We start from the raw sequence: 11,165 nt of genomic DNA on the forward strand, positions 1-11,165 counted from the left end.
GCATAATATCTCACCCAAAACTAGCAAATCCTACATCCAGCTGTATCCATCCTTCAACACATAACCAAGAAACCTTCGGAAATCATTTACCTCAACCTTCAAAAAGCATCCATTGTACGAGTTATGGCAATACTCCCGAACTCCCACCCCAGTACTGGGTGGCGTCGAGGTTATCTCACCAACAACTGCATAAAGGAGATTTTCGATGTCGGCGAACTCAGGCAGAACTGCAACGATAAAATTGTGATGACAACACCTCGGAGCTCAACTCCCCGAGACACTGCCACAACCCCTAAATGTCAGGAGGCACCAAGAACAATGTTCTCGTCACAAAACCATCGGAATGATTCCAAGATACCCGTGTGATACTAAAAAAAATTCGTGAAATTTGAGGAGAGGAGAGTCAAAACTCTACGTCAGGAGGCCTCACAAGAGCGACGAAGGGACCGATGAGTAAAAAGAATCCCACTCTCCGACATATATAATCCTATAAGACTCAAAACATTTTGTTCTAAACTCAACACCGTCAGCGATTCGATCAAGCAGGGGGCTCCTAAGTCGGGGATGGCTCTGATTACCAACTTGTAACACCCACGAAGCGGCTATATCTCCCACGTGTCGGAGCATGACTTAGAGGCATAACCGCATGGTAGGCATGTCGCAAGAGGGGCAATCTTTACACATCCCATGTACTGAATAAGAAAGGGATAAAGAGTTGGCTTACAATCGCCATTTCACACAAATACAAGTTAAACATACATCATCCATAATACAATCAAGGCCCGACTACGGAACCAAAGTAAAAGAAGACAACCCCTAATGCTAGATCCCCGATCGACCCGACTGGGCTCCACTACTGATCAACTGGAAATGAAACAACACAATGAACACGATCTTCATCGAGCTCCCACTTGAGCTCAGTTGCGTCATCTGCACTGGCATCATCGGCACCTGCATCTGGTTTTGGAAGTAATCTGTGAGTCATGGGGACTCAGAAATCTCACACCCGCGAGATCAAGACTATTTAAGCTTATGGGTAGGATAGGGTATTGAGGTGGAGCTGCAGCAAGCACTAAGCATATATGGTGGCTAACATACGCAAATAAGAGCGAGAAGAGAAGCAATGCAACAGCCGTGAACTAGAAGTGATCAAGAAGTGATCCTGAATCTACTTACGTTCGAGCATAACACCAGAACCACGTTCACTTCCCGGACTCCGTCGGAAAGAGACCATCATGGCTACACACGCGGTTGATTCATTTTAATTAAGTTAAGTGTGAAGTTCTCTACAACCGGAGATTAACAAACTCCCATCTGCCCATAACCGCGACACGGCTTTTGGAAGTTCAAACCCTGCAGGGGTGTCCCAACTTAGCCCATCACAAGCTCTCATGGTCAACGAAGGATATTCCTTCTCCCGGGAAGACCCGATCAGTCTCGGAATCCCGGTTACAAGACATTTTGACAATGGTAAAACAAGACCAGCAAAGCCACCCGATGTGCCGACAATCCCGATAGGAGTCGCACGTATCTCGTTCTCAGGGCAACACCGGATGAGACCTGCTACGAGTAAAACTAGACCTCGAGTTTCCCCGAGGTGGCCTCGCAGGCGGCTCGGTTCGGACCAACACTTAGAGAAGCACTGGCCCGGGGGGGGGGGGGTTAAAATAAAGATGACCCTCGGGAGCGCGGCTCCCAAGGGAAAAGGTAGGTGGTGGTGAGGCAAATGGTAAAACCAAGGTTGGGCCTTGCTGGAGGAGTTTTATTCAAAGCGAATTGTCAAGGGGACCCCATAACACCCAACTATGTAAGGAACGCAAAATCAAGGAACATAACACTGGTATGACGGAAACTAGGGCGACACGAGTGGAACAGAACACTAGGCATAAGGCCGAGCTTTCCGCCCTTTACCAAGTATATAGATGCATTAAAGTAAGTAAGATATAATAATGATATTCCAACAAAATCCATGTTCCAACATGGAACAAACTTCAACTTCACCTGCAACTAGCAATGCTATAAGAGGGGCTGCGCAAAGCGGTAACATAGCCAAACAACGGTTTGCTAGGAAAGGTGGGTTAGAGGCTTGACATGGCAATATGGGAGGCATGATATAGCAAGTGGTAGGCATCGCGGCATAGCAATAGAGCGAGCAACTAGCAAGCAAAGATTGAAGTGATTTCGAGGGTATGGTCATCTTGCCTAAGATCCCGCAAGGAAGAAGAACGAGTCCATGAAGAAGGCAAACGGACGTAGTCGAATGGATCCTCACAAACGTGACGTTATCAGAACCAACCCGAAGAAGCAACACCGGAAAGGAGCAAACAACATAGTAAACAACCATCACATAAACATGGCATGATGCACAACCAAGTATGATGCATGTCCGGTTTAATGAGGCATGGCATGGCAAAATGCACAAACAATCCTACAAATTAAGTGGAGCTCAATATGCAACTCCATTGCATATTGACGAAACACCATGTGACTTATTTAGTTCTCTCTTGTTTAGGTAACCATCAATATTAAATGTTCTTAAACATGGCAAGGGGTGGAGCAAATGAAAAACTACCTATCTAGGCAAGTTTAAATGAGGCCGGAACAACAAACAACAAGTCCGGAAAAATCCTCATGAGCATATATTAGATTTGGTATTGTTCTACCCTATACACACTTTTAGAGTTTTTAAACATGCAAAGCAATGCCACCATGTTAAACTATGCATTTTTCTACCCCATTTACATATAAAGTTTGTTAAGTTTGGAGCTACGGTTATTTAGTTATGAAATAAAGCATTTTAGCATGGCATTAGGCAAATCAATGCAAACAACAAGTTAAACATCTCAAACATGCATGAAAGTTGGATATTGTGAAACTAGATGAAGTTCTAGTCATTTTACATATATAAATTATTTACATCCGATGCACGGTTGGTGAGTTACGGTATGCATGAACATCAGAGGGTTTTCTGCAAAACTGCTCTCTCTGGAAAAATAAGAAAAAATGTACTATGAAAAAAACATGAAACAGGCCGAAATGGACTAGCCCAACAGCAGGAAAAAAAGGTGGGGCGCTGGGGATGTGGCCACACCCATGAGCCAGGCCCAGTTCGGTCGAGAGGCTGGCTGGGCGCTGGATCTAGGCCTTGACTGTGGTGCTGGCCCAAGCGGGCGATCGAAGTGCTCTTCCTCTCTGCTCGACAGGAAGAAAAGCAGTGGCGACAGCAGGGGCGCAGGGAGGCGGAGGTCGCCAGCACTGGTGGACTCCGGTGGGGTGGCGCGGCTGTAGAAGCCTGGGACAGCGGCGGCTTGGACCTGGCAGCAGAGAGATCCAGATCGGGTCCCACCCTAGTGAACAACAAGGGCAGCGGCGCCATGGCGGTCGACAACCACACCTGCAAGGATGGGAGGCAGGGACTTTTAGAGAGAGAGAGAGAGCAGCAGGGAAGAAGGAGGAGGGCATGGTTTGGTCGGGGAAGATAAAAGGGAGAGACAAATGGAGGCATGAGGCGGCGGGGCCTCAGCGACGAGGTTCGGCTCGAGACAGCGCTGACGGGAGGCTGCAGGGAACTCGATGGAAGGCATCGGCATGGCAGATCGAGGAGGCCGCAGCAAGAACTTCGCGTGCGGGCGAGGGGCCACGGTAGACCAAGGCGAAGCGAGGGAGGCCCGGGATGATGTAGGGACGGACTTGAGGCGCAAGCGAGGAAGCGGGACATGGCGCGGCAACGGATGCAGGAGATGGCGGTGTCAGGACCTCGAGGCCGAATTCAAACCATGGCGCTGGAGATCCTGTGGCCTAGTCGCTGCTGCTGCTTGCCTGATGCACGGGACAGGCGCGAGGAGGACGCGGCTCCACTGGAACAAGCAGGACGGCGCACGGGAGGAGCGACGGTGGCCTCGCTCTGAACGAGATCGAGAGGTGCGGGAGGGTCCTGGTGCTCCGGCGACTTGGCTTGGTGACTGGCACGGTGGCGGTTTGACACGGGCGAGCAGGGGTTGATGAAGAGCCCGGTGCACAAGGCACCATGTGAGGAAGTAGAGGAGCTCGTGCGCGAGGCTGCAGGCACGGGGTCCTGGTGTAGCGGTCGCCGGCGAGAGGCTGGCGCCTTGCGGGCTCGCCGTGGCTCGGGTGCTTGGACCGAAAGGGGGGGCTGCAGGATTGGCCTGATGGGGAATTTCAGGGAGAGGAGGTGGGTGGATCGGGAGGGATCCCAATGATGATTTGGAAGGTGGCGGCGGGGGAATGGGACAAGCCCCTAGAAGTTAGGGTTTTGTCCAAATTTAGACTAGCGAGTTTATATAAGGAAAGAGGGGGAGTTTAGGGTAGATTCGGACCCTCCGATCGAAATCGGGCGGTTCAAGAAAACTAGGTTAGGAAGTCCAAAAAGAAAAACAGATATTTTTTGTAGATGTTTGGGGATGATCCGGACCCAACGGTGATGACTGCCCGGGTCCGGTTCGGGACAACTTTCGGACGTGCACGAGGGGTTCGATGCACTGATACAAGGAGGGGGGGGGTCAGGTGGTTAGGAGGGGTTTCGGGGCCCTCCGATAACAATCGGACGGCTTCGGATGTGAGGAGGGTTAGGATGAGAGGAGAGAGACGGAAATGCAGCCCGGCAACCGTTTCCGGAGACCGGAACGTCCGACGATAGACCAACTATAATGTCGCTATAAATATCCGTTGGGGAATCAAACGGACTCCGAATGCGACGAAACTTGACACGCGGTCTACCTACACTATAATAAGACCGCACGCCAACTTTCATCCCATTCCGAGAACATTTTCTGGCCACTTATAAAATAATATTCGGACATGCCGCGGGCGCGTGCGAGTGTGTCTGGGCTCAAAACGGACAACGGAAGGAACGGGGAGACCGGGATGGATGCAAGTTTTGAAAACATGATGATGCAATGCGAATGATGACATGGCAAGAAGCGACACGCAAGCAAATGACAAGGCAACAACAACGAATAACTGGAAGACACCTGGCGCAACGGTCTCGGGGCGTCACAGCAAGCACCAAGGAACAACTACACCATCCGCGAGGGAAGCCTGGAAGCGAAGACGGAAGAAGACGGAGCTGCTGAAGCTACAGCGGCCGGACATCCAGGCCAGAGGCCGGACATCCGGCGCCTGGGCAGCCGCGCAGGAACTGCCCCAGTAGCCGACCAACCACAAGCCAGCTCCAGGCCTCGGACATCCGGCGCCAGGCCACAGCCCGGACATCCTGCGTCACCCCAGAAATCCGGCAATGCCTATCCAGAGAAGAATAGATTCAGCCAACACCAGGCTGGACATACGGCGAGTGCCCTGTACATACGGCGTCTCTTGAACAACCGGATATCCGGCCCCTAGCCCATACATCTGGCGCCTGCCTGCGTGCATAGACAGGGCCCGAGGCCCATGTATCCCCCCTCTCACTTACCCCTTCGTGGGATAGCACTATATATAGACCCCCTCCTCCTAGTTAGGGTTAGCAAAGTGATAGCTCATTTGTATGTGAGCTTTGCTCCTACCTTCTCCTCTTGAGAGAGAGAGAGAAAGACTACTCCATTGGAGGCCAAGACCTCCTCGGAGAAGATCCCGAGGGATATCAAGACCCCTTCGGGGAAGTATCTATCTAGATCATCAAGCCCCCATCTTATTTGGATTTGGGATGAACTCTGCCTTGTATCTTTCCCTTTGTTGTTCATGTACCTTATGGATCTTGTGTGTTTGATTGTCTAGTGGATGTGTGATTGGACTTGTTCTTGAGTGTTTCCCCTTGTGATTTCTCCGTGTTCTTCATGTTCTTTGAGGGAATCCACTCCAATCGTGAAAGATAGGCCTACACCGGGTAGCCCCATATCATATGGTATCATGAGCCACGTTTGTCACGTATTTGGAGTCCCTCCCACCATTTTCTAGCCTTCTTTTGCTTGATTTCGTCCTAAAATCGAAAATCCCCACCAAAAATAGCCCCCATTTTTTTTGCGATTTGTTGGTTTGATGATGTTTTGTTGATTTTGATCCATGGATTCGTTGTGTCTTGAGTAGATCTAGCTTCTCCCCACTTTTCTCCACCTTCCATCCACAAAATCCATCAAATTTTGCCCCCCAAAATCATGAATTTCCGCCCCAAATCGAGTTTCGAAGTCCATATCACGATCTGGAATCGTCGGGCTGGACATCCGGGCCTTCGATCGGACATACGTCTCCTGGAGCATCAAGTTTGCACGGTTCTGGACATCAGCCCCCGGATATCCGCCCCCGACCCCGGATGTCCGACCCCTGGGATTTCAGCCTCCCGTGTTTCACCGTTTTGCCCATAACTTTCACATCCAGAGTCCGATTTTCGCGTTCTTTAGCTTGTTGAGTAGCTATTGACATCCTATATCCATCAAGATAGGTTTCAACACCATTTGACTCCATCAAAGTTTTGGCACTTTGGCATCTTTGCCTAGGGCTCCCACCATGCCGTCGACAAAACCACCTTAGCCTTCCGCAACCTAACCTATTTTGTTCCCCTTAGCATTTGAGGTCGTTTGAGTTGTGATTCGAGTCTCCTAAGGTGTTTTGGCTACTTAGGGACAATTTCTTCTTCATCAACCACCACCATAACTTTCGCATAGGCTTGCCTACCATACACTTCCGCCACCCGAACTTAATCGAATTTTGTTTGTGTTGTGAGTTGTGTCTCCTAAGGTGTTTCAGCTACTTAGGGGCTGTGCTTCCAACTCCAACAACATGTATAGCCCATCATGCCCTTCCACCGCCTTAACCCATTTTGATCGGGTTTCCACCAATACTTCCGCAACCACCACCGCATTCGCGCTACAACCATTTTGACATTTGATGTTTGAGATTTTGAGTTCGCGGTTTTTCCGTTTCCTAAGGTGTTTCGGCTAATTAGGAATGGTTCGACACCGAGAACACCTCCACTCATCATTGACACGAGGTTGCCATCGTACATAAGGACGGTAACCTTGATGACACCAATGTATATTCCCCTTGCAATTGCATTGATAACCCCTAGCCCATTTTGCGTCACTTGCCGATCGAGACTAACCATTGAGTATTGCCGGTAACGTTACTTGTGCACATTAGTGATCTACACCATCCATTTCATACATACAGCATCATATTGGTATCATGTTATCCCCTGTGTCACAAGATTGTTCCCGTATATACACAATTGCTATCTTGGTTTGCGCATTTCGCATTATGGCCATATCAAAAGAAGAAAGAAGAATAAGCTTTTAAGCAAAGAAAAAGAGTGAACAAAGAGCTTGTAAGCAAGAGGCATAGTATCATACTACATTGCACATAAGATTGTCATATCTAATCATCTTGGATCACCTTGAGAGAAACATCGGGAACATCATATACATAGCATACTTGGGATAGAAGTCGTTACATTTTGTCTCATATAGGTAGTGCACAAGTGTCGTATTCACCTATTGAGAAATCGAGCTAGCGTCTCTCCTGAGTTGTGCAACATGAGCGTTTTCCGTGGATTCCACATTTTGTGCTCATTCCTTGGTTACACGACCCCATTTATCTATCCGTGTGTGTGTTTCCATGTGCCACATATTGCTATTGGTCTACTTGTTTCACTTGCGAATTTGTGAATCTCTTTCAACATTATTGACTCTTGCTAACATTTTGCATCAAATTTTTGTGCCACTATCCTCACCGAGCCACTCCATAAGCTTTACTTGCTAGGTGTGAGTGAACAAGTCCGGTACCAATTCCACTATTCTTTCATTTCACATTGAGTGAAACAAGATATATCCTCTACTTTGGGAAAAGGTAACTTGGTATTGTTTATCTCATTTCCTACTCACCTCTACTCGAGTCTTGTGATGGATAGGCAAGGCATTTCACCTCCTTCAGTCTACAACAACAACGACGAGTTCGATGCCAAGAAAAACTACACTGGCGCCAAGATGCAAGCTCAAATGGAAGAGATCAAGGCCCTCATCAAGTCCTACAAGCAATCTTCCTCATCTTTGAGAAGACGCTCAAGTACACATGCTTCCGAGCTACCATCTCCGGCAAGGTCACATCGGCATTGACACCATCACCAACAAAAACGTGATGGTCAAGAGCTCAAAACCAACTACCGCTCAATGACTTCACCATCTCCCTTGGCATCTTTGCCAAGAGACTTCAAGGCATCTTCACCTACAGACATACAACATCTTCGCCAACAAGCACCCCAAGACTAATCTCAAGAGAAGCTCCCTAAGCTCAAGTCCGCGACTTCCACGAGCTACTACGACCTCGACACCGATCACGAGATTCCTTTCTATGGGGCTCAAGAACCCGAGGAGTATCTTGAATGGGAGCGCTTAATGTACGACTACCTCAAGCTACATCAAGTTCCTCCTGAAGATCAAGTGAAGTGCGCCACAACGAACTTCCATGACTACGTGTCCACATGGTGGCCTCACACACCTTTGGAGACCTATGACATGAGTTGGCCCAAGACGAAGAGAGCTTTGAGGTGAGAGTTTGTGCCTACAACCTATACGGAACAACTTCTATGCCAATTGGAGAGCACCATATAAGGATCCAAGTCCATTGACGCGTACTTCAAGGAGATGAAGATTGCCTTGCGATGAGCCGGCGTGGACGACCCCATTTCTATGAAGTTCCACTTTATGATGGGATCGCACAACGACATCTCCAAGACTATCTTTGTCGGTGTCAAAACCGGCGGATCTCGGGTAGGGGGTCCCGAACTGTGCGTCTAGGCCGGATGGTAACAGGAGGCAGGGAACATGATGTTTTACCCAGGTTCGGGCCCTCTTGATGGAGGTAAAACCCTACGTCCTGCTTGATTAATATTGATGATATGGGTAGTACAAGAGTAGATCTACCACGAGATCAAGGAGGCTAAACCCTAGAAGCTAGCCTATGGTATGATTGTTTTATATGGAGTTGATTGCCTACGGACTACAACCCTCCGGTTTATATAGACACCGGATACGGTTAGGGTTACATAGAGTCGGTTACAATGGTAGGAGATCTTGAATATCCGCATCGCCAAGCTTGCCTTCCACGCCAAGGAAAGTCCCATCCGGACACGGGACGAAGTCTTCAATCTTGTATCTTCATAGTCCAGGAGTCCGGCTGAAGGTATAGTCCGGCTACCTGAACACCCCCTAATCCAGGACTCCCTCAGTAGCCCCTGAACCAGGCTTCAATGACGACGAGTCCGTCGCGCAAATTGTCTTCGGCATTGCAAGGTGGGTTCCTCCTCCAAGTCCTTCATAGAAGATTGTAAACACCAAGAGTAGTGTCTGGCTCTGCAAAATAAGCTTCCACATGTTGCCATAGAGAGAATAATATCAACACAAATCAAATCTGCTGACGTATTCCGCAGTGCGTTATCACACTACAGCCAAGTCCTTCACTCGAATCGTTTTCATTTTTCCACCTCAGCGTGTCTTGCGAGGCGGTTTCCTTGGCACGTCTTGTCAAAGCAGAGATCGTGTGCCCCCCTTTTATGGGATTCTCATCAATATGGACGTGGGTAACCCAATCGTGCCCGTTAGCATGTTTTCTCGATTAAAGGCGAGTCCCAAACGGTTACGGGGAAGGCTCTTGGTATTCAACCTCTTATAAAGAGACCAGGGCCTTACTCCTTTTCTCCAATCCCAAAACGAGTTCGCCCGTCGCCTCGAGTTCCAACACCCTAGGCTCCAGATTCCGGGCGCTTCAGACCTTCGACAATGCCCGGTTCTGACCTTCAAGGCCGATGGATGCCCTCCTCCATCACGGAGGAGGACGTGCTAAAGTTGAGAGAGGCTAAGTTCTTGACCGCCGAAATTTCGCACAGGTTGCCTGCTCAAAGGCAGGCTATCCCCAGTCCCCAGCCCGGTGAGAGCGTAGTGTTCGTGTCTCACTTCCTTCGGGGGTTAGGCTTCCTGATGGACCCCTTTGTGAGGGGACTGCTGTTTTATTACGGGCTGGAATTTCACGACTTAGCTTCGGAGTCCATCCTCCATATCTCCTCGTTTATCGTTGTATGCGAAGCGTTCCTCCGTGTTACCCCTCACTTCGGATTATGGCTCAAGACTTTCAAAGTGGAGTCGAAGATGATCGAGGGACGGCACGCAGAGTGCGAAGGCGCTGTTATAAGCAAAAATGTTGATGCTCCATGGCCCGAGGGCTCTTTTCAAGAGGAACAAGGCTTGTGGCAACGAGAGTTGTTTTACATCAGCACTCCCCGGAGCACCAAGTGGGTGGCGCTTCCTGCCTTTCGCTCGGGTCCCCCACCACGGCTAGCATCATGGGTTAACAGAGGGTTAGATTGGGGTTTGCCCAAAGATGTGCCCTTGTTACAGGGCCGCATTAAGGATCTCTTGGAAGGAGACCTTGGCCTGGTCAAGGTGACGCAGGTCATGCTGATTCGCTGAATATTGCCCGGCAAACGTCGCTCCCTTCGCCTGTGGGAGTTTAATCCAGACGGACCGCGAGCTCTCCAGAATTTCATGGGTGCAACACCCGCGGAGATGTATAAACTGTTCTTCAGATCACGAGAGATGTGTTCGGATTTAACCGAGGACGCAGGCCTAAGCTGCAATCGCCCGGATACTCAAGTAAGCAACCTTGTGCCCAGACCTTCTATCCGTATAATTGTCATAAACTTGCCCCTAAAAGAGCCGTCCTTTTAAACAGGAGTGGATTGTAACGCCCCAAGACCGGAGCTTCAGATGCCTTCCATGTTTCCGGGTTTCGTCGTGTGATTTGTTTGGTTCATCGTTTTCATCTTTGCATCATGTGCATTTGCATCATGTCATCATGTCTTTAATCTTTGCATCTCAATTCAAATAAATAAATCATATGGATTTTCAGTCCATTTAAACCGAGGGAATTCACCCGGTGACTTCTCTTTATAACATACGCTCCTGATAGTAGGGAGCTATATTAAATATTCCATTTGTTGGAATTCACCGGAACACACTTGCAAAATAACCCCATGCCTTTTGTGCTTCGAGTTGATCCCCAAACCTTGCCCAATAATTCTTTTCCCTTTTACCGGGGCTCCTCCAAAATTCCCAACATTTTTGGACCTATCGCATACCGACTTCCTTCTCACACTCATTTGATTTAAATTCAAATGAGTTTGAATTCAAACTTCACACGTGTGCTCTTTCCTATTTTCTGGG

Source organism: Triticum aestivum, chromosome 3A (genome assembly GCF_018294505.1).
Source record: "Triticum aestivum cultivar Chinese Spring chromosome 3A, IWGSC CS RefSeq v2.1, whole genome shotgun sequence".
In the NCBI taxonomy this organism is placed as follows: domain Eukaryota; kingdom Viridiplantae; phylum Streptophyta; class Magnoliopsida; order Poales; family Poaceae; genus Triticum; species Triticum aestivum.